This window comes from Zingiber officinale, chromosome 6B, assembly GCF_018446385.1.
Source record: "Zingiber officinale cultivar Zhangliang chromosome 6B, Zo_v1.1, whole genome shotgun sequence".
Lineage (NCBI taxonomy): Eukaryota > Viridiplantae > Streptophyta > Magnoliopsida > Zingiberales > Zingiberaceae > Zingiber > Zingiber officinale.
Window position 1 is genome coordinate 59699634 of NC_055996.1, and position 20143 is coordinate 59719776.

Consider the following 20143-nt stretch of genomic DNA (forward strand, 5'->3'; position numbering starts at 1 on the left):
TCTTCACACTTATATAGGTGACCTCCTATAAAGAGTATCCTACCATACTCTACTTTTTCAAGTATAAGAGCCATTAAAAGTTTATAACTTAACCTTACTACATATTGCAGGTAGCATTTTTGCATCCTAGGAATGAGAGGGGAACTAGTCCAATTGCTTACACGAACTTTTATAATTTCGTTGTCCTATTGAAACAAGCGCTTGGGATCTTCAATCAATAAGGTTGGGTTATCACTATAAATGTTCTTGTTTGTATATTTTTAATCCCATTCCTCTTGATGTGCAATATATTTGATCTCTATTCAAACCTTTTGTAAACGGATCCATCAAGTTATCTTTCAATTTGACAAAAACGCTAGAGATAACTCCATTAGAGACTTAATGGAATTGTGCCCTCAATGAATATGTCGTGACTTACCATTGTATGCTATTTTATGTTGTTGCAATTGTCTATTGATTATCACAATGTATCATCACTTTAGGCACTAATTGTTCCCAATATGGGATATCTTCTAAGAGATTACTAAGGTTATAAACTCAGATTCCATGGTTGATTGAGCTATGCATATTTGTTTCATGGATTTCCATGACACTGCTCTACCACCAATGGTAAATACATATCCACTGATAAATTTAGAGTCTTTTGTATTAGATAGCCAATCTGCATTATAATAGCTTTCTAGTATCGTTGGATATCTTGTATAATATAATCCATACTCAAAGGTGTATCTTAAATATTTAAAAATCCTTATTAATGTCTTCCAATAGTCATTATTTGGAATACTTGTAAATCTATTTATTTTGTTGACCACATAAGCAATATCCAAATGTGTGCGATTAGTAATATACATCAAACTGTCAATTATCCTTGAATATTTCAATTGAGATATAGGTTTACCATGGTTCTTAGCCAAATGAAAATTTAAGTCTATTGGTGTTTTTACAAGAGAAAGATCGTATGCATTAAATTTCTTTAATATTATCTCAAAATAATAAGATTGTGAAAGGATAATTCCATCCAATGTCTTATCGATCTTAATCCTGAGTATAACGTCTACTATACCCATATCTTTCATATCAAAGTTCTTGGTTAACATCTTCTTAGTAGTCATGATTATATTATGATTACTATTCATAATGAGCATATTGCCTACATATAGACAGATAATGAAATACGAGTTAGGTGTGTCTTTGATATATATACATTTATTGTACTATTTTATTTTAAATCCATTTGATATCATAGTTTTGCCAAATTTCTTGTGTCTCTATTTCGGTGCTTATTTTAGCCCATATAGTGACTTCACAAATATACACACCTTATTTTCTTATCTTGGAGCCACAAACCCTTCAAGTTGCTCCATATATATATATTTTATAATTCACTATTTAGAAAGATTATTTTCACATCCATTTAATGTATATCAAGGTTATGTATTGTAATAATAATAATGAGTACTTAAATGGATATAATCCTTATTACTGATTAATTGGTATCAAAGAAATCAAGACCTTCCTTTTATTTGAATTCCTTTGTCACTAGTCTTGTCTTGTACTTTTCAATAGTTCTATCAGTTTTATATTTCTTCTTTAGTATTCATTTACATCCTAAAGGCTTGATTCCAAGCAGAATATCTACCAATTCTCAAGTATGGTTTTGCATGATGAAATTTATTTTACTCTTAATGGCTTCTTTCCAAAAGGGAGCCTCGGGACTTGATAAGAATTCGCTTATTATCCTTGGTTCATTTTCTAACATATAAGTCATGAAATCATAATCAAATGAATTTACTATTTAGCATTCTTACGGTGTTTTGATTCTTCATTATTTCTAATATTATCCATATTCACAATTTCATAAGTTCTTTTATTTGAATTTTCTTCTTTCCTATCTTTGTAAGGAAAGATATCTTCAAAAAATATATCATTCCTTGATTCAATTGTTGTTCCAACATGTATATCAAGAATTACTGATTTGTGCACCAAAAATAGATATGCACTACTACTATTGGAACATCCAATAAAAATGCAATTGCTTGTCTTTGGTCTAATTTTGGTTTGCTTTGGCTTAGGTAGTTCAACCTTAGCCAAATACTCCAACACTTTTAGATATTTATAAGAAAGCTTACGACCCTTCCACAACTCATAAGGAGTTTTATTTTTCCCTTTTGTGAGGGATTTTATGTAGAATATAGTTTGCCAATAAAATAGCTTCCCCCAAGAATATGAGTTAAGCCTAGACTTATCAACATAGTATTCATCATTTTTTTAAGAGTTTGATTTTTATGCTTGTTAATCCCATTTGATTGAGGAGAGTAAGGAGTTGTCATTTGATGAATAATGTCGGATTCTACACAAAATTCATCAAATGGACCATCTGCTCCTCGATCACTTCAAATTCTTTTAATTCGTTAGCCAAGTGGATTCTCATCTTTATTCTTATAATTTTTGAATGCTTCTAAGGCTTCATCTTTGCCTTTCAATAGATACATATAACAATATCTAGTGCAGTCATCAATGAAAGTAACAAAGTACTTTTTACCTCCTCTAGTTTGCACAAATTTTAAATTACATATGTCACTATAAATTAATTCAAGAGGGGTCATGCTTCGTTTCACTGAATGGAAAGATAACTTTGTCATTTTAGCTTCAACACATATTTTACATTTATGTGTTGGATCAACATTAAATATTGGCAATAAATTTAAATTCACAAGTCGCTGCAAAGTGTTATAATTTACATGTTGAAGTCTAACATGCCATAAATTAGAACACTCGACCAAATAAGCAGAATTTATAATTTTATTATCATTGAATTCATGGTGTGCAACTATTACATTCATTTTAAATAGACCAATCTCCATGAACCCTCTGCATATGAAATGACCATTTTTTGTCAATACATACTTATTTGTCTCAAACACTAGCCTGAAATCAGCTTTGACAAGAGTCAAGCTGATACTAGAATCTTTCAGATGTCGAGGAACATGAAGCACATTGATTAGTGTCACTTCTTTACCTGACATCATCTTCAATACCACCTTGTTAAGACCAACAATGTTGGAAGTTGCGTAATTACGCACGATTAGTTTTCTCCCATTAATAGGGGTATAAGTTGAAAACTGGGCCTTGTCAAAGTAAATGTGTCATGTGGCACCAATATCGACCCACCACTATCTTGGATTGTCCATCAAGTTGGCTTCAAATACAATGATAGTTAGGTCTAATTCTAACATGTCTATTGAAACTAACTTATCTTTAGTTATGTGCACTTGAGTGTCTTTCTTTGGACATCGGTAGTCTTTGACCTTGTGATTTAGTTTGCCACAGTTGTGACATGTTCAATGAAACTTGTTGGCCCTCCCTTGGCTATACCCTTTGTCAGGATACTTTCTCTTCTTGTCAGTGTTTTGTTCCATCAGATTTTTCTTTGCAAAAATAAATATGTTTATTGATTCTAATTGCTTGCGATTGTTTTCTTCAATCCATAGTCTTACAATCAGATTCTCAAGTCCCATATCCTTTTGCTTGTGTTTTAGATAATTTTTGAATTCCCTCCATGAAGGTAGAAGTTTCTTGATTATCGCGACAACTTGAAAGGAGTCATCATTCATTGTTATGCCCTCAACATGCAGATTATGTATGATAAACTCCAACTCTTGGACTTAAGTTGTCATAGTTTTGGAATCAATCATCTTCAACTCTGAGAATTTGTCGACGATGAATTTCTTCAATCCAACATCTTCTATTTTGTACTTCTTGTTGAGAGATTCCTATAACTCTTTTGTAGTTGACATTGAACTATACACATTGTATAACGTGTTGTCCAAGCCATTGAGGATATAATTTCGAAATAAGAAGTCATTATGCCCCCAAGCATCATATGTCGCCCTCTTTCCTTTATCAACCTCACCTTGAGATATCGAGGTTGCATCTTCATGTAAGAACCTCACAAGATTCAACGTGGTTAGGTAAAACAACATCTTTTGCCGTCATCTCTTGAAATCAGTACCTGTAAACTTCTCCGATTTTTCACCATGCATCAGTGGAACAGGAGCCATAGATGATGAATCCATTAAAATTGTACAAAAAAGATTCATCTTAAAATTATTGGGACTGGTGGTGGTGCAATCTAAGCGCAGGCAGAATGACGGTATAACACCGCTTTAGCGAAGTCGAGGCTAGAGTTGAACTCTATTTCTTTAAGATGAATTTGCCCCGCATACGGTGCTCATGGAACATGACAATCATCTCTCAATATACAATCACTTTATCTTGTGATAGCAACATTATAAATTGCAAGACCTCCGAACCGAAGAAACTTCTCAAACTCTCCAAATACAAGTATAAAATGCAATGTTTGCTTTGCTTTGAATTGGAATGAAAAATGAAAATATTAGGGATCTTATTTATACCAAATGAAAGGGTATAAATACCTCTTAGTTCAATTACATCTCATGCATCCAACTTGAATTGGATGATATAGATTGGACCCCTTTCCAAGATATACAATATCTCTTCATTAGATGCCTTCTTTTTTGAAATCAAAGTTTCAAATTGAAATTTAATTTAACAATCTTGATGAAGCGATGTAAATTTAATTTTTCATTCAGATTACATTTCTAAAAACTTCACCAAAAAGATGTTCCACGTTTAAAATATGGCTTGAATTATCAGATAGGTTTTTATTTCATTTTTTGAAAGTGATTCCAAATTAAAATTTGCAGAAATATTCACATTCATTAATTTACAATTTTAGAGGCAAAAAAAAACTTCCAGCCCTGCTTAGTGTCACAGTAAAATGATGAATTGCAGTAGCCCATTTCCTATTTTAAATATACAATATCATTCTATTGAACTCTAAATTTAATTCATAGATCAGGGATTAAAATGATAACAACTCAACAATTACAAGGACATTTTTAATGATTTTAAAACTCCAAAAGGTATTTTGCGAAAGAATTCAAAATAGACGACTGAAATGAAATTTGAACGGATAAAATTCATAATGTTTCAAACCCACGTTGACAACGTGCAGTCTAGAAAATTAGTCAAACTTATCCTAACTATTTCCTTTTAAAATTCTATTATATTTTAATAAAGATCACATATATGTCTAATCGACAAGGTATTCAAAACACGTAAAGATCTCTTTCATAGTAGTTTTATTTAGTATTTAGCCATGCAAATGCATATTTACTTGCACCCTCATTAAACCAAAGAGTAAGAATAAATACCAACGTGTTCCATTTGCAGATCAACTCCAGCTGGTGGCTTCAATTAGCTGACCACTGTCATCAATGATTTCCAAAACAAAGTCAACTATAAAATATATATATTTGTTAGTTTAAACTTGCAGAGAGATACACTTACAAGACATGACAGAAGAAAATGAGTCTCCCACGGCTGCCTTGTTGACCAACCATTGAAGTTCCAAATTGGTTACTTCTGGCATCCACTTTTTGGTAGTCAATAGTGATGTAGGGCAAATCACCAAAGGCCAGGGAGTAAATTACAAAGGGTTTGAAGTCAAAAAGGTTTGGGAGTTGAAGTCAAAAGCTGGGAATGAAAGATTATAGATAAAGTTGTGCCAACGTCTAAAAAAAACTAAAGCACTCTAAGTCTTTAAATAATTTTTGTACAAAGGAGTTGAGGAGGATTTTTGGATTAAGAATAATATTGAGAATGGAGTTGTCTATTTTATTTTGGACGTGCGTCTTGTAAAGTCGAATTAGCATATCTCCAAAAAATTTTTCTATTTCCTTGTTGTCCAACTTCTTCACCAAATAATTCTTTCATCATTTTGTATCAGAGCCGAAGCTTTTGCTTTAGGCCTTTGTTTTCTTACTGTGATGGCGGTAAGATAAGGAAGAGTGGGATGTGGAGTAGCTAGGATTTTTAATTAGGGGCAATTTTTAAAAATTCCAAACATTAGTGTAAGTAAATTTTTATCATTTAAAAGTCTAAATTTTGAATTTAAGAAGTTAAAAATAAATTAAAATTAAAATTTTTTTGACCTTAGCCCTTAGTTCTAATTGAAACAACGATCCATCAATTCCTAGAGTTTATTTATGACTCAAAGTCGATGAATTATTTGTAATCTCGCTTCCTCATAATATTTAGCATTCCTACATGTGAAAATTCCATTCTCATCTAAATAATCATCATAAATAGCAACCTAATAAAATAAAATTTATTCTTTACAACTCTCCTGCAATTAATAAAATATGAAAGAAGAAAAGAACAACTTACTCCTCTTGTTGTTATTGTGGTTGGACAAAGGGGGAAAACAAAAAAGAGCTGCTTGTAAAGAATTGCTCGCTGGGAAAAAATAAAAGGAACATCGTTGCTTTTGAGAAAAATAGAGAAGAGAAGATAGGGAGGAAGGAACAAAATATGAGAGCTTTACCTTCTTGGTTATAAACCTCGACTAGATTCGGTGAGCTCACAAAACAGGGCTATTCTTACGATACCAATAAAATCCTAAAAAACATGAGAAGACAAAGAAGATGAGAGGGTGGATGGCTACTCTTGTTGCTAAAAGAGGACAACAACTGATGCTGCATTTCTTGCTTGTTGGAGAAAAGAAAATAGAATTATTGTATTGGAGAAGAGGAGAGGAAAAAATTATAGGTTTACTATCGTTGAAGAAGAGAAGATGGAAATAGATAAGAAGAGGGAGGGAAAAATAAAAAAGAGGGATGGATGTATGGCACGGTGGGGGTTGCATGGCGGGAGAAAAGTCAGAAAAAAATGAAAGAAAAGATTTCCTCAAAAATATCATAATTTATTTTAAACCAATCGAACTCATTTAAACCTTAAACTTGGTTCCACCATAACTTATCAATTCAATTTCAAATCAATCCTAATTTGAACCAATGTCCTTATCTCCGCATCTACTAGTTGGACTTAGTTTGAATCTATTCCAATTATAATTTAGTTCCGTTACTTCATATTCTACGATTTAATTTATCCATTTATTATTATATATTTTATTTTTAAAATTCAATATTTTACATTCCAGGTCGTGATATTTCCTCAAAAAAGTGGTATCAATAGATAACTTAAGTTGAGGGCTTTTCAAATATGTGATCAATTTTAATTTATTGGTGACAAATGGTGGTGAATTGGCTAGTCAGAGTAGCGGTGAAGGCTTTCAAAATATATAGTGTTAGTGCAATTAACCTTGAGTCAAGGTTGACCAAGTTAACCAAGCTCAGATTGACTCGAGTTTGGGTTTCGACGTTAAATCAATATGTTAGTAAGAAGTCAAGTAGGGGTCAAGGTTGACTAGATACTTAACTAAAAGTGAGAAGTCCAATGGGAAGTTAGCAAGAGAAAAGCCATAGTTGGTCAAGGTTAACTGGACACTTGGTGATTGAAAGTCCAACAGAAAGTTAATAAGAGAAAAGTCTAGGTGAGTTACGGAGGATTGAACACTTGGTGATCGAAAGTCTAACATGGAGTCAGCATGAGACAAAAAGTCAAAGTAGCTCATAGAGGACCAGACACTAGATGATGACTGAAGTCCCGACAGGTCATGGTGACCGAATGCTAGCGCTAGGCAATGGAAAGTGTCGACAGGTCAAGGTTTATTGGATATTGAGCAAAGGAAGTCCTGGTAGATTGAGGTCAACCGGATACCATGCAAGATAAGAATTCAACTTGATAAAGTTAAAACATGAATATTAATTTATTGATAGGTTGTATTGATTGATCGATAGACTTTAAAGTCCGAAATTAAGGTTTTAAGGTGTTTTTAGGGTTTGCTTTAGCAACTAGGTTTCTGCTATTTGTTTCACACTTTAAACTCTGAAAACCAAAGTTTATTATAGTAATTAGAGTTTGCTATAGTAACTTTGGGGTTGCTATAATAATTGGGTTTAGAGTTGAATCTATAGTGTTTTTTGCTATAGTAACAATTGATTGGTGAGTTCCAGCAATGTATTGGTGGCACAGTAGCAGTGAATAAAATGCTTATGAATGGATTGATTTGATTGACTAGAAGAAACCAATAGTGGTGAGTTTCACCAATCAATTAGTAAGGTAAAAAATAGTCGTTATGTAGGTTTAAATGGTCGGATTCAATGGTAATCGATTGTGAAGTATACCAATTGATTGGTAGGCAAAAATCATCCAGAATGCAACCTTAAAAAAGAGGGTTACGTGGAGATTTGAGAGCGAAGTGTTGTTGCATTTTCAAACTAACAAGAGGCATTTTGAAGCTATCAATAATGATTAAAGCGAAAGTTCTCATCTAGTAAAGTTATTTTTCTTTCATTTGTAAGTTGTATTCATTTTTGTTATTGTATTGTCATGAATTTGTTGTAAAAAGCTTCTCTTCCTTTGGAAGATTTCCAAGAAGGAGGACATTCTTAGTGGGAGTGAAGAGATAGGAGTGGAGCCTTAGATTAGTCATTCAAGGTGGTGGATACTAAGTAAAATTCAAGTATTGTGCATATGGAGTTAGTTTTGAATCAAAGTTTTTGTTCCACATTCAAACGACAAGCACAAGATCGAGATAAAATGATTAGAGCCACTCACCCCCACCCCTCCCACCCCTCTAACTTACATGTGTCATAACAAGTGGTATCATAATAAGGGTGCTCTTCATCTGACTAACCGCTAGAAGAAGCACAAGCTAGAGGAAGAAGAAGAACTTAAAATTTTGAGCCCTCTAATATCAAGTCAAAGGACTAAACACCAAAGGGATCTCAACTTCAAATGGATCCTCGGGATAGATTTGGATACGACACTCGAGTACTTTCGCCTTTTCGATTAGGATGATTCGATCTTTAGAAATCAAGAATGAAATTTTCCCTTATGATGGACATAAAACAATAGTTTGCTCTAACAAAAAGATTTGAAGCTCCAAAAGATAAAAAGGAAAAACCTCTTCAAAAGACCAAATGGACTGAGGAGCAAGTTATAGGTACATACTAAGATACCAAGGAGCTAAGAAGCAAATCACCAAGCTCTATGAAAATCCATCATCGACACAAAGTGAAGATGAGCTCAAGGAAGGAGATTCATTGACACTAGAGCATGATGACTTAGAAGTAGAAAGGTGCTCAAAATTTGAGATGGAAGAAAAAAAACCATCCACCTCAAGGATTGAGGAGGAGAGCTCATTCCGAAACAAGAAGAACCCTCAACTTCTAGAGACAATGAGAAAAAAGAGTGTGCCACTGTCTGAGCGAAAATAGCTCAACTCTCAAATGTATAACAATTTTAATTGTTAAAAAAATAAAGATTTTATCATTTGCTTCAAGTGTAAGAAAAAAGGACATTGTAAAATAAAGTGTCCTAAATTGATGAAGAAAAATACTAAGTTGGCATCCAAGGCAAGAGAGAAGCTAAAGGAGGTGGAACCCTTGATATGAAAAGGAAAAGAGCACATTATGTGCTTCACATGCAACCAAAGAGACATTACTGGAATTAATGTCCAAAGGTAAAGCAATAAAATAAAAGCAAGGAATGAAGCTCTAACTTAGGAGTTTTAAAAGGATCATTTAATAATGTTATTTCGTCATATCATGACAAAAAAAAAATATGTTAGAAATAAATTTTATAATTTTAGAGCATGTTATCATGAAAATAGGAAGCATGATAATTCTAAGGATAATTATAGATAATATCACGCTAGAACAATTTCTACCTAAAGATAGGAAGGTAGAAAATAATCTAACCAAGAACCATAAGGAAATTAGACACATGCCTAGAAAAAGAAATATCCAAGGAAATAATGAAAAATCAAAATTTGAGAATTTGAGAATTGAAAATCAAGTCATGAGGTCAAGACTTAATAAGTTAGAGAAGACCCTTAGCAAGATGGAAATATGTTTAAAGGGTCAAATTAAAGAAAAAAAGATCTGACTTAAATAGACAAGAGTCATCAAATGTCATGAAAGGTTTGGGATACAACCCGAAGTCTAAGAAAAACATAGCTTCATACAATAGAGTTCCATATAGTTATGAAACTAACCCTATGTCTAGGAGTCAAGTCAAAATTATAAGTGAGGTTATTCCTAGTATTGATCTTGAGGAGACTATCATGACTAAGGCTTCTAAGAAGTCTAAGAGAATCATTGGGAAGGTATCTACAGAGGTTATCCCTAGTGAATACAAAATACACCCAATGAGCTTAGATAGTTATTGGATTTCTAAGAGTATATGATCTCACTAGGTCCCCGAGTGACTGGTAGGAGGGGGGGTGAATTACCTGAAATTATCAAAATATCATTTCTTGATCTTTGGACTAAGTTAGGCAAAACTTGTTAAGAAATAGAAAGTAAATGCATAAAATAAAGAAAGAGGCAATTCATCCCCCTCTTGTCGGCCGTCCGAAGACCTACAATTGGTATAAGATCAAGGACGCTTCAGAAGGACTAAGCACGAATGAAGCAAAGAAATCAATGGTCGGACCAAGTCTGTAACGCCCGAAAATTCTCAAAACTACATTAGGAATATTCTATGATTTTTATGGAATTTTTAGATATTTTTTCAGAATTTTTAGAATAGCGGAAGTAGCAAAAATAATTAGAACTGCAAAATAGCTTAGGCGGGAATTGAACCCGAGACCTATGGTTTACGGATAATTCTAGTAACCAGTTGAACCCAGCAGGGCCGTGCTGAAAGGAAAGGGAAACATTTATATTTGAGTTTAAGTTGGGCCGAAATACCCACTTAATATAAATAGGGAATTAATTAGGTGAAGGGTTATTTTTGGTTCGGCAACTTCTCCTCCCTCACCCTAATTCCGCCGATCCCTTCTCCTCCTCCTTCTCTCGGTGACAACCACAAGAGGGCCTAGGGTTCCTCTCCTAAGACTCCAAGGGCACTTTCCGGCGATGACTTCGACACGAGGACGCTCCCCTCCGCGAGAGGAACGTGTAGACGCGAGAAGATCGTCGAAAGGATCGTCTCCTCCGGAAATCCAGTGATTAGAATCGTAAGAAATTACGAATAGGAGGTAAGAAATCCCTCACCTGCAGTATAAGTAGCTCCGTTTGGGTTTTCTACGCATTAGTTTAGCTATATGCAGATTTTTATCGACGCATAGCGTGAAATTGACCCTCCTCGCAGGTTTAGGGATTTAGTGAGCACTTCTAGATGGGCCGGACACGAAATCCCTCTTCAGTTGGGGGTTTCTAAACGTTGTCAGGTGCCTAGAAGTGGTCTCCCTAATAGAGAGGAGAGTTGGGGCACACTAAGTGTTCGATAAAATAGCTAGTTAAGTAAAAATGCAAACTAGGCATTTTAACAGCTCAGTTGAATGCATTAGAAGCATCTAAATCAGTAAATCAGTTTATTCTAGCTTATATGGGACTACGGTCCAATGGGTGGGCTCCCACAGTCGCCTCTGGGTTCAGACAACCTAGCTCTAGGTCCAGATAACCTAGAAACATCAATTTAGAACAGTTTAGCTATATTCAGTATTTTACTTTTCAGTTGGCACTGTACCGGATTAGATATCCATTGGGTTAGACTCCCACAGTCGTCCCTAGGTTCAGATAACCTAGTAAACCCTACTAAATTCGGGACTTGCAAACCCGGGTTTAGTTAGGGATGCGCGCACAATAAGTACAGTTGCCGGGCCCAACAGCACATGATTATTATTTTGATCTACTATGCTATTAGTTTTCAAAACTCATAAAATCAGTTATGTTAGTTGAGTTTGATTTCAGCTTCAGGTTAGCTTCAGTTAGCTTAGTTCTCTATTATTATTCTATGTGATTAGCCTGCTATGCCATGCTTCAGCTTACATGTTCAGTTATTTCAGTTTATGCTTGCAACCAGAGTATGCCATGTCAGTACATGTTTTCAAATAGCATTCTTTAAAAGCATGTTTGCATCGTTGCATGTTTTAGTGAGGTAGTTGGTTTCTTACTAAGCTTTAAGCTTACAGATTCTACTTTCCTTATACTGCAGATAAAGGTAAAGGGAAAATGGACTAGCAGAGGAAGATGGAGTTCAATGCAAAGATGATGTGTGTGGCAGGAACAGGAATAAAAGATCCTCAGGGGTTTTAGCAAGCTTAAATAGTTGAATTCTTAGTATTTCTTCTTTCATGCATTTTTAGACCTTAGAATGTTTAAACCATGGGAGATTTATTTATTTTGTTAGTAATTATGTTAGAATGCTGGTTAATAGTTGCTAGAATATATTCCAATTGATTTTAGAATTGTTGTGTGAGGTTTTGGCACGCCAGAGTGCTGAAATCAGAGTTCCAGTGCGAAATCAGAAACTCCGATCGATCTACGGATCGATCAGAGTTAAGTTGTGCCACTGGATCGGTCAGTTGACCGATCCAGTCGCAACAGAGAGTTTATGGATCGGTCAGCGGACCGATCCAAATGTGAACAGAAGGTGCAGCAACTCACTGATCGGTCAGCCGACCGATCAGTGAGCCATTGAATCGGTCTACCGACTGATCAGTGTGCTCATGGATCGGTCGGTAGACCGATCCAGCCGCGTACAGTAGCGATGAAGCTTGTGGATCGGTCAGCCGATCGATCCAGGGTTTCTCTCCGTGCCAGTGTCAAGCTGGATCGATTACTGGATCGATCCGACAACCCAATCGATTCATGGATCGATTGAAATGCCTAATTACAGTTAGCAGGATATCCGAGAGGCATAGATTATCTTCCCTAGCATGTGTACAACTCCTAGGTACACCTAGAATGTTAAGTTCAGATTATACAGGAATCAGTTTAGCAAAGTTTTAATAAATCCAGATTTTCGCAATAGTAATTTAGCACATCATTACGTAACGATTGGCCTCGCAGCCTAGTCAGTAGGAGGCGGATCGTTACAGAGTGGTATCAGAGCAGTGTTCCATACTTCCTACACACACATCAGCATTGAACCTGCAGCTTCCAAGTAAGAATACCTCTACTTTATTTATGTTTCTTGCTTTCTTGTTATAGTTCATGTTTATAGATAACTGATGCATGTTAGTATGTGATAATAGATAACATGATAGCAATAGTTATACAATTATAATTGTATTAGTTATACATGTCCTGTCCTCTATGTCTTTAGAAATGGCACGAGGACGCCCAGCTAGAAGGACACCAGCTACTGAGCCCCAGCATGAGGCAGGCAGTTCAGTGCCTCCCCCAGACCTTACAGCGTTAGTGGCTCAGTTACAGCAGCAGCTAGCTGAACAACAACAGGAAATAACCACCTTAAAGGCTAATCAGCAGAACACTCCCACCGTCACCCCGGAGCCTAACTTAGCGACACTAGTGGTCTTAGAGGTTCCACCAGTCCAGCCTACGGCACCAGTAGCCCCAGCAGCAGGAACGCAGAGAGAAGTCTATCTGATCCAGTGGCAGAGAGTCAAGCCCGAGAACTTCTCAGGCACCAGTGAACCATGGGATGCTCAGGCATGGTTCAAAACACTGGAAAGTATGATGGAGCTTCTGGACTGGCCAGAACATGAGAAGGTGAAGTGCGCCTCCTTCTGTCTGACAGGAGATGCACGTATGTGGTGGGAGAGAATCAGAGCGAAGCGCCCAGTGAACCAGATGTTATGGGCTGACTTCGAGAAGGAGTTTTTTGAGGAATTCTTTCACATGCGGGTCACGAACCGCCACTACGATGAGTTCACAGAGTTTCGTCAGGGCAACCTTTCAGTGGAGGAAGCCGTGAAGAAATTCAACAGGTTGGCTCGTCTATGCCCAGAACTAGTCAGCACAGAAAAAGAACGAGTCCGGTTGATGCTCAAGATGCTGAGGCCAGAAATAGCAATGAACGTGGCTGGCGACATCCACAGGCCGCAAACCACCGAAGAACTAGTCAGCAGCGCCTTGACCACTGAGCACTACCAGCATAAGCAAATCCTCTCGAACCTAAGGGTCAAGGAGGCTCGGTACCCAGAAGCAGCAGGGCCACATCGCTCTAGCTGGAAAGGGAACTCGAGTAACAAGCGCAAACCAGGGAGTTACCCAAAAGGAGGACCAGCCCAGTTATCCCAAGTGTGCTACTTGTGGGAAATTCCATCCTGGAGTTTGTCGTAAGGGCACACGAGGATGCTTTGAATGTGGACAAGAAAGGCACATGGCTAAGCAGTGCCCAAACAAGACCAGTCTTCCTCAGCCACAGCCGATTCAGTGCGGAGGCCAGCCAGCACAGTTGCATCAGATGCAGGCCGCTCTAGATGGTCCACACATCAGCCAGAGCAGATTAGAAGCCCCTCCAGCTATGACCAATGCGAGGATCTACTCACTCACCAGAGAGGACGTAGCAAATGCCTCGACAGTTGTTACAGGTCAGATTAGTATTTTTCAGCAAATAGCAACTGTCTTATTCGATATTGGGGCAACCCATTCTTATATAGCCAGGGCATTCGCAAACAAGTTAGCAATACCTCCAGAGGTACTCAGTAGCCAGTTCCTAACGACGTTACCCTCAGGAGAAATCATGGCGTCTACGCACTGGCTCAGAGCAGTGCCGGTCACTATAGTAGACAGAGAGCTCTTTTGTGATCTGATAGTGCTAGATATGACCGACTACGATGTCATCTTTGGAATGGACTTCTTGATCAGATACGGTTCTTCCATAGAGTGCCGTAAACAGAAAGTCGTATTCCAACCCGAAGCAGAAGCACGGTTTGAATACATCGGGGAACCCAGGAGAAAGGCCAAGAAGTTTCTCTCAGCTATGAAGGCACAGAGATTGATGGATTCAGGATGTACGGGGTTCTTAGCACACGTAGTCAGCACCAGTCAGGACAAGGACCAACAGCTAGCAGAGATCCGAGTCATATGTGACTACCCAGCAGTCTTCCCTGAAGAGTTATCAGGCCTAGCACCAGACAGGGAGATCGAATTTGAGATAGAGCTCATTCCCGGTACAAATCCTATCTCCAAAGCGCCTTACCGCATGGCTCCAGCAGAACTGAAGGAACTTCATGAGCAACTACAGGAGCTGCTTGACAAGGGCTTCATCCGTCCTAGTCACTCACCATGGGGAGCGCCTGTATTGTTCGTGAAGAAGAAGGATGGGAGCATGCGCCTGTGTATAGACTACCGAGCGCTGAACCAAGTCACCATCAAGAACAGGTATCCTCTTCCCAGAATTGATGACATGTTTGATCAGCTAAAGGGAGCAGCAGTGTTCTCTAAGATAGACCTCAGATCGGGTTATCATCAGGTGAAGGTCAAAGAAGGGGATATACCTAAGACAACATTCAGGACTAGATACGGACATTACGAGTTCGTAGTCATGCCCTTTGGTGTGACCAATGCTCCAGCTACTTTCATGGACCTCATGAGCAGAGTATTTAGGGAATATTTAGATAAGTTTGTCATCGTGTTCATCGATGATATTCTTATCTATTCAGGAACTCAGGAAGAACACGCAGAGCACCTGAGAACAGTATTGCAGACCCTTCAGCAGAACCAGTTATATGCCAAGTTCACAAAATGTGAATTTTGGTTAGATCAAGTGTCCTTCCTGGGTCATATCATCTCAAAGGATGGTATCATGGTAGACCCCAGTAAGATAGAAGCTGTGAGTAACTGGAAAAGTAAATAGGGTAGTAGACACCCTTAGCAGGAAGTCCAACGCTACCCTATTATCTCTAGCAGCCATGTCACCGCCCCTACAGAAGGAGATCTCAGATTTCGGTCTCAAGCTCATAGTCGGACAACTCTCTACTATGACATTAGAGTCTACCTTGCTCGGTGACATCCAGACAGCTCAGGAGCAAGATCCTGAAATTCAGAGAATCAAGCAAGGTTTAACAGAATCAGAAGGTGGAGAGTTCAGAATATCAAATAGCGGGGTGTTGTATTTTGGTGACAGGCTATGTGTTCCGGATCAGGAGGAACTACAGAGGAAAATCCTAGACGAGGCTCACAAGACTCCCTATGCGATGCATCCTGGCTCTACCAAAATGTACCAGGACTTGAAGAAACGTTTTTGGTGGCCTGGGATGAAGAGAGACGTCGCTAGATATGTCAGCACCTGCCTAACCTGTCAGAGGGTTAAGGCGGAACATCAGAGACCAGGAGGAGTTTTGCAGCCTATTCAGATCCCAGAATGGAAGTGGGAAGACATTTCCATGGATTTCATAGTGGGACTACCCAGAACCACGAATAGTTTTGATACCATCTGGGTAATAGTTGACAGGTTAACTAAAGCAGCCCACTTCTTAGCTATCAGGATATCCTACTCCATGGAACAGTTAGCACAGTTGTATCTCAAGGAGATCGTTAGATTACATGGAGTCCCACGAACCATTATTTCAGACAGAGACAGTAGGTTCACATCACACTTCTGGGAGTGTGTACAGTCAGCTTTGGGCACGAAGTTAAAGTTCAGCACAGCCTTCCATCCTCAGACAGATGGTCAGACGGAGCGAGTAAATCAGGTACTCGAAGATATGCTCCGAGCATGTGCCCTAGATTTCAAGGGAAGTTGGTGCAAATATCTGAGCCTAGCAGAATTTGCATACAACAACAGCTATCAGGCCACTATCGGCATGGCACCTTACGAGGCTCTCTATGGGCGGAGGTGTAGATCTCCAATCTGCTAGTATGAGAGTGGTGAACAGAAAGAACTAGAACTTCAGACAGATCTAGTAGCAGATACCACAGCAGCTATACAGCAGATCCGCCAGAGGATAGAGACAGCTCAGAGCTGCCAGAAAAGCTATGCTGATACATGGCGCAAACCTTTAGAGTTCTCAGTTGGGGATTCAGTGTTCCTCAGAGTAGCTCCCATGAAGGGAGTAATGCGGTTTGGGAAAAAGGGCAAGCTAAGTCCCAGATATGTGGGACCATACCTTATCAGCAGAAGAGTGGGCAAGGTAGCATATGAGCTAGAGCTACCCCAGGAAATGTCAGCTGTCCACAATGTATTTCATGTCTCTATGCTGAAGAAGCATAACCCAGATGCCACCCAGGTGATTGAGCCCCAGTCGGTACAGATCCGCGAAGACCTCAGCTATGACAGTCGGCCTATTCAGATAATAGACCGAGCAGTTAAGAAATTGTGGAACAAGGAAATACCATTAGTCAAGGTTATTTGGCACAGTCACACAGCAGAAGAGGCAACTTGGGAGACAGAAGCCAGCATGAGACAGAAGTACCCAGAATTATTCTAAGTTTGAGGACAAACTTTTTATAAGGTATGGGGGATTGTAACGCCCGAAAATTCTCAAAACTGCATTAGGAATATTCTATGATTTTTCTGGAATTTTTAGATATTTTTCCGGAATTTTTAGAATAGCGGAAGTAGCAAAAATAATTAGAACCGCAAAATAGCTTAGGCGGGAATTGAACCCGAGACCTATGGTTTACGGATAATTCTAGTAACCAGTTGAACCCAGCAGGGCCGTGCTGAAAGGAAAGGGAAACATTTATATTTGAGTTTAAGTTGGGCCGAAATACCCACTTAATATAAATAGGGAATTAATTAGGTGAAGGGTTATTTTTGGTTCGGCAACTTCTCCTCCCTCACCCTAATTCCGCCGATCCCTTCTCCTCCTCCTTCTCTCGGCGCCAACCACAAGAGGGCCTAGGGTTCCTCTCCTAAGACTCCAAGGGCACTTTCCGGCGACGACTTCGACACGAGGACGCTCCCCTCCGCGAGAGGAACGTGTAGACGCGAGAAGATCGTCGAAAGGATCGTCTCCTCTGGAAATCCAGCGATTAGAATCGTAAGAAATTACGAATAGGAGGTAAGAAATCCCTCACCTGCAGTATAAGTAGCTCCATTTGGGTTTTCAACGCATTAGTTTAGCTATATGCAGAATTTTATCGACGCATAGCGTGAAATTGACCCTCCTCGCAGGTTTAGGGATTTAGTGAGCACTTCTAGATGGGCCGGACACGAAATCCCTCTTCAGTGGGGGGTTTCTAGACGTTGTCGGGTGCCTAGAAGTGGTCTCCCTAATAGAGAGGAGAGTTGGGGCACACTAAGTGTTCGATAAAATAGCTAGTTAAGTAAAAATGCAAACTAGGCATTTTAACAGCTCAATTGAATGCATTAGAAGCATCTAAATCAGTAAATCAGTTTATTCTAGCTTATATGGGACTACGGTCCAATGGGTGGGCTCCCACAGTCGCCTCTGGGTTCAGACAACCTAACTCTAGGTCCAGATAACCTAGAAACATCAATTTAGAACAGTTTAGCTATATTCAGTATTTTACTTTTCAGTTGGCACTGTACCGGATTAGATATCCATTGGGTTAGACTCCCACAGTCGTCCCTAGGTTCAGATAACCTAGTAAACCCTACTAAATTCGGGACTTGCAAACCCGGGTTTAGTTAGGGATGCGTTGCCGGGCCCAACAGCACATGATTATTATTTTGATCTACTATGCTATTAGTTTTCAAAACTCATAAAATCAGTTATGTTAGTTGAGTTTGATTTCAGCTTCAGGTTAGCTTCAGTTAGCTTAGTTCTCTATTATTGTTCTATGTGATTAGCCTGCTATGCCATGCTTCAGCTTACATGTTCAGTTATTTCAGTTTATGCTTGCAACCAGAGTATGCCATGCCAGTACATGTTTTCAAATAACATTCTTTAAAAGCATGTTTGCATCGTTGCATGTTTTAGTGAGGTAGTTGGTTTCTTACTAAGCTTTAAGCTAACAGATTCTACTTTCCTTATACTGCAGATAAAGGTAAAGGGAAAATGGACTAGCAGAGGAAGCTGGAGTTCAATGCAAAGATGGTGTGTGTGGCAGGAACTGGAATAAAAGATCCTCAGGGGTTTTAGCAAGCTTAAATAGTTGAATTTTTAGTATTTCTTCTTTCATGCATTTTTAGACCTTAGAATGTTTAAACCATGGGAGATTTATTTAGTTTGTTAGTAATTATATTAGAATGCTGGTTAATAGTTGCTAGAATATATTCTAATTTATTTTAGAATTGTTGTGTGTGGTTTTGGCACGCCTGAGTGCTGAAATCAGAGTTCCAGTACGAAATCAGAAACTCCGATCGATCTATGGATCGATCAGAGTTGAGTTGTGCCACTGGATCGGTCAGCTGACCGATCCAGTCGCAACAGAGAGTTTATGGATCGGTCAGCCGACCGATCCAAATGCGAACATAAGGTGCAGCAACTCACTGATCGGTCAGCCGACCGATCAGTGTGCTCCTGGATCGGTCGGTAGAACGATCCAGCCGCGTACAGTAGCGATGAAGCTTGTGGATCGGTCAGCCGATCGATCCAGGGTTTCTCTCCGTGCCAATGTCAAGCTGGATCGATTACTGGATCAATCCGACAGCCCAATCGATTCATGGATCGATTGAAATGCCTAATTACAGTTATCAGGATATCCGAGAGGCATAGATTATCTTCCCTAGCATGTGTACAACTCCTAGGTACACCTAGAATGTTAAGTTCAGATTATACAGGAATCAGTTTAGCAAAGTTTTAATAAATCCAGATTTTCGCAATAGTAATTTAGCACAGCATTACGTAACGATCGGCCTCGCAGCCTAGTCAGTAGGAGGCGGGTCGTTACAAAGTCTCAACCCACCAAAGGGAGTTTGCACACTGAAAATGCCGAATGGAGGTATTCTGTAACGACCACCCTTCTTACTACTACTACTCTCTAAGGATGACCGTTACTTAACTACTAACTCTACTTAACCAGTATGATTAAAATCCTCGAAGAAACCCTACCGAAAAATTCCGGCAGAGTCTCCCCTGTACCGGTGACCATATTCAACAATACATGCAATATATACTCAGCCACAAGCGGCTGGAACACATATCAATCAACCACGCAGTATAATAAATCCCAAAATAAAGAAAACAACACACAAATATCTACTTACTAAACTGAACTCATCCTACATGCAATCTAAACAGAATAATCTCAAATGTTTACAATAACTAAAATGCGGAAAATAAAATTAAAACTTCTTTCCTAGTCCCAAGTCTTCCATAGTCCTGGCATCACACATCCTTCGAACACCTCCTTGTCGCCTTCCTTTCTATATCTTTTCCTTTCCTGTATCTGCAGTAAGAGGAAGTGTAGTCTATAAGCAAAATTTGCTTAGTAAGCGCTATCTAACTTGTTGGTGCAACATCCCTCAGGTCAAGGTTGACCTGGTTGACCAAGCTGAGTCTTGGTTTGAGTTTAGATGTTTGACAATAAGAAATTGATTGAAGAAG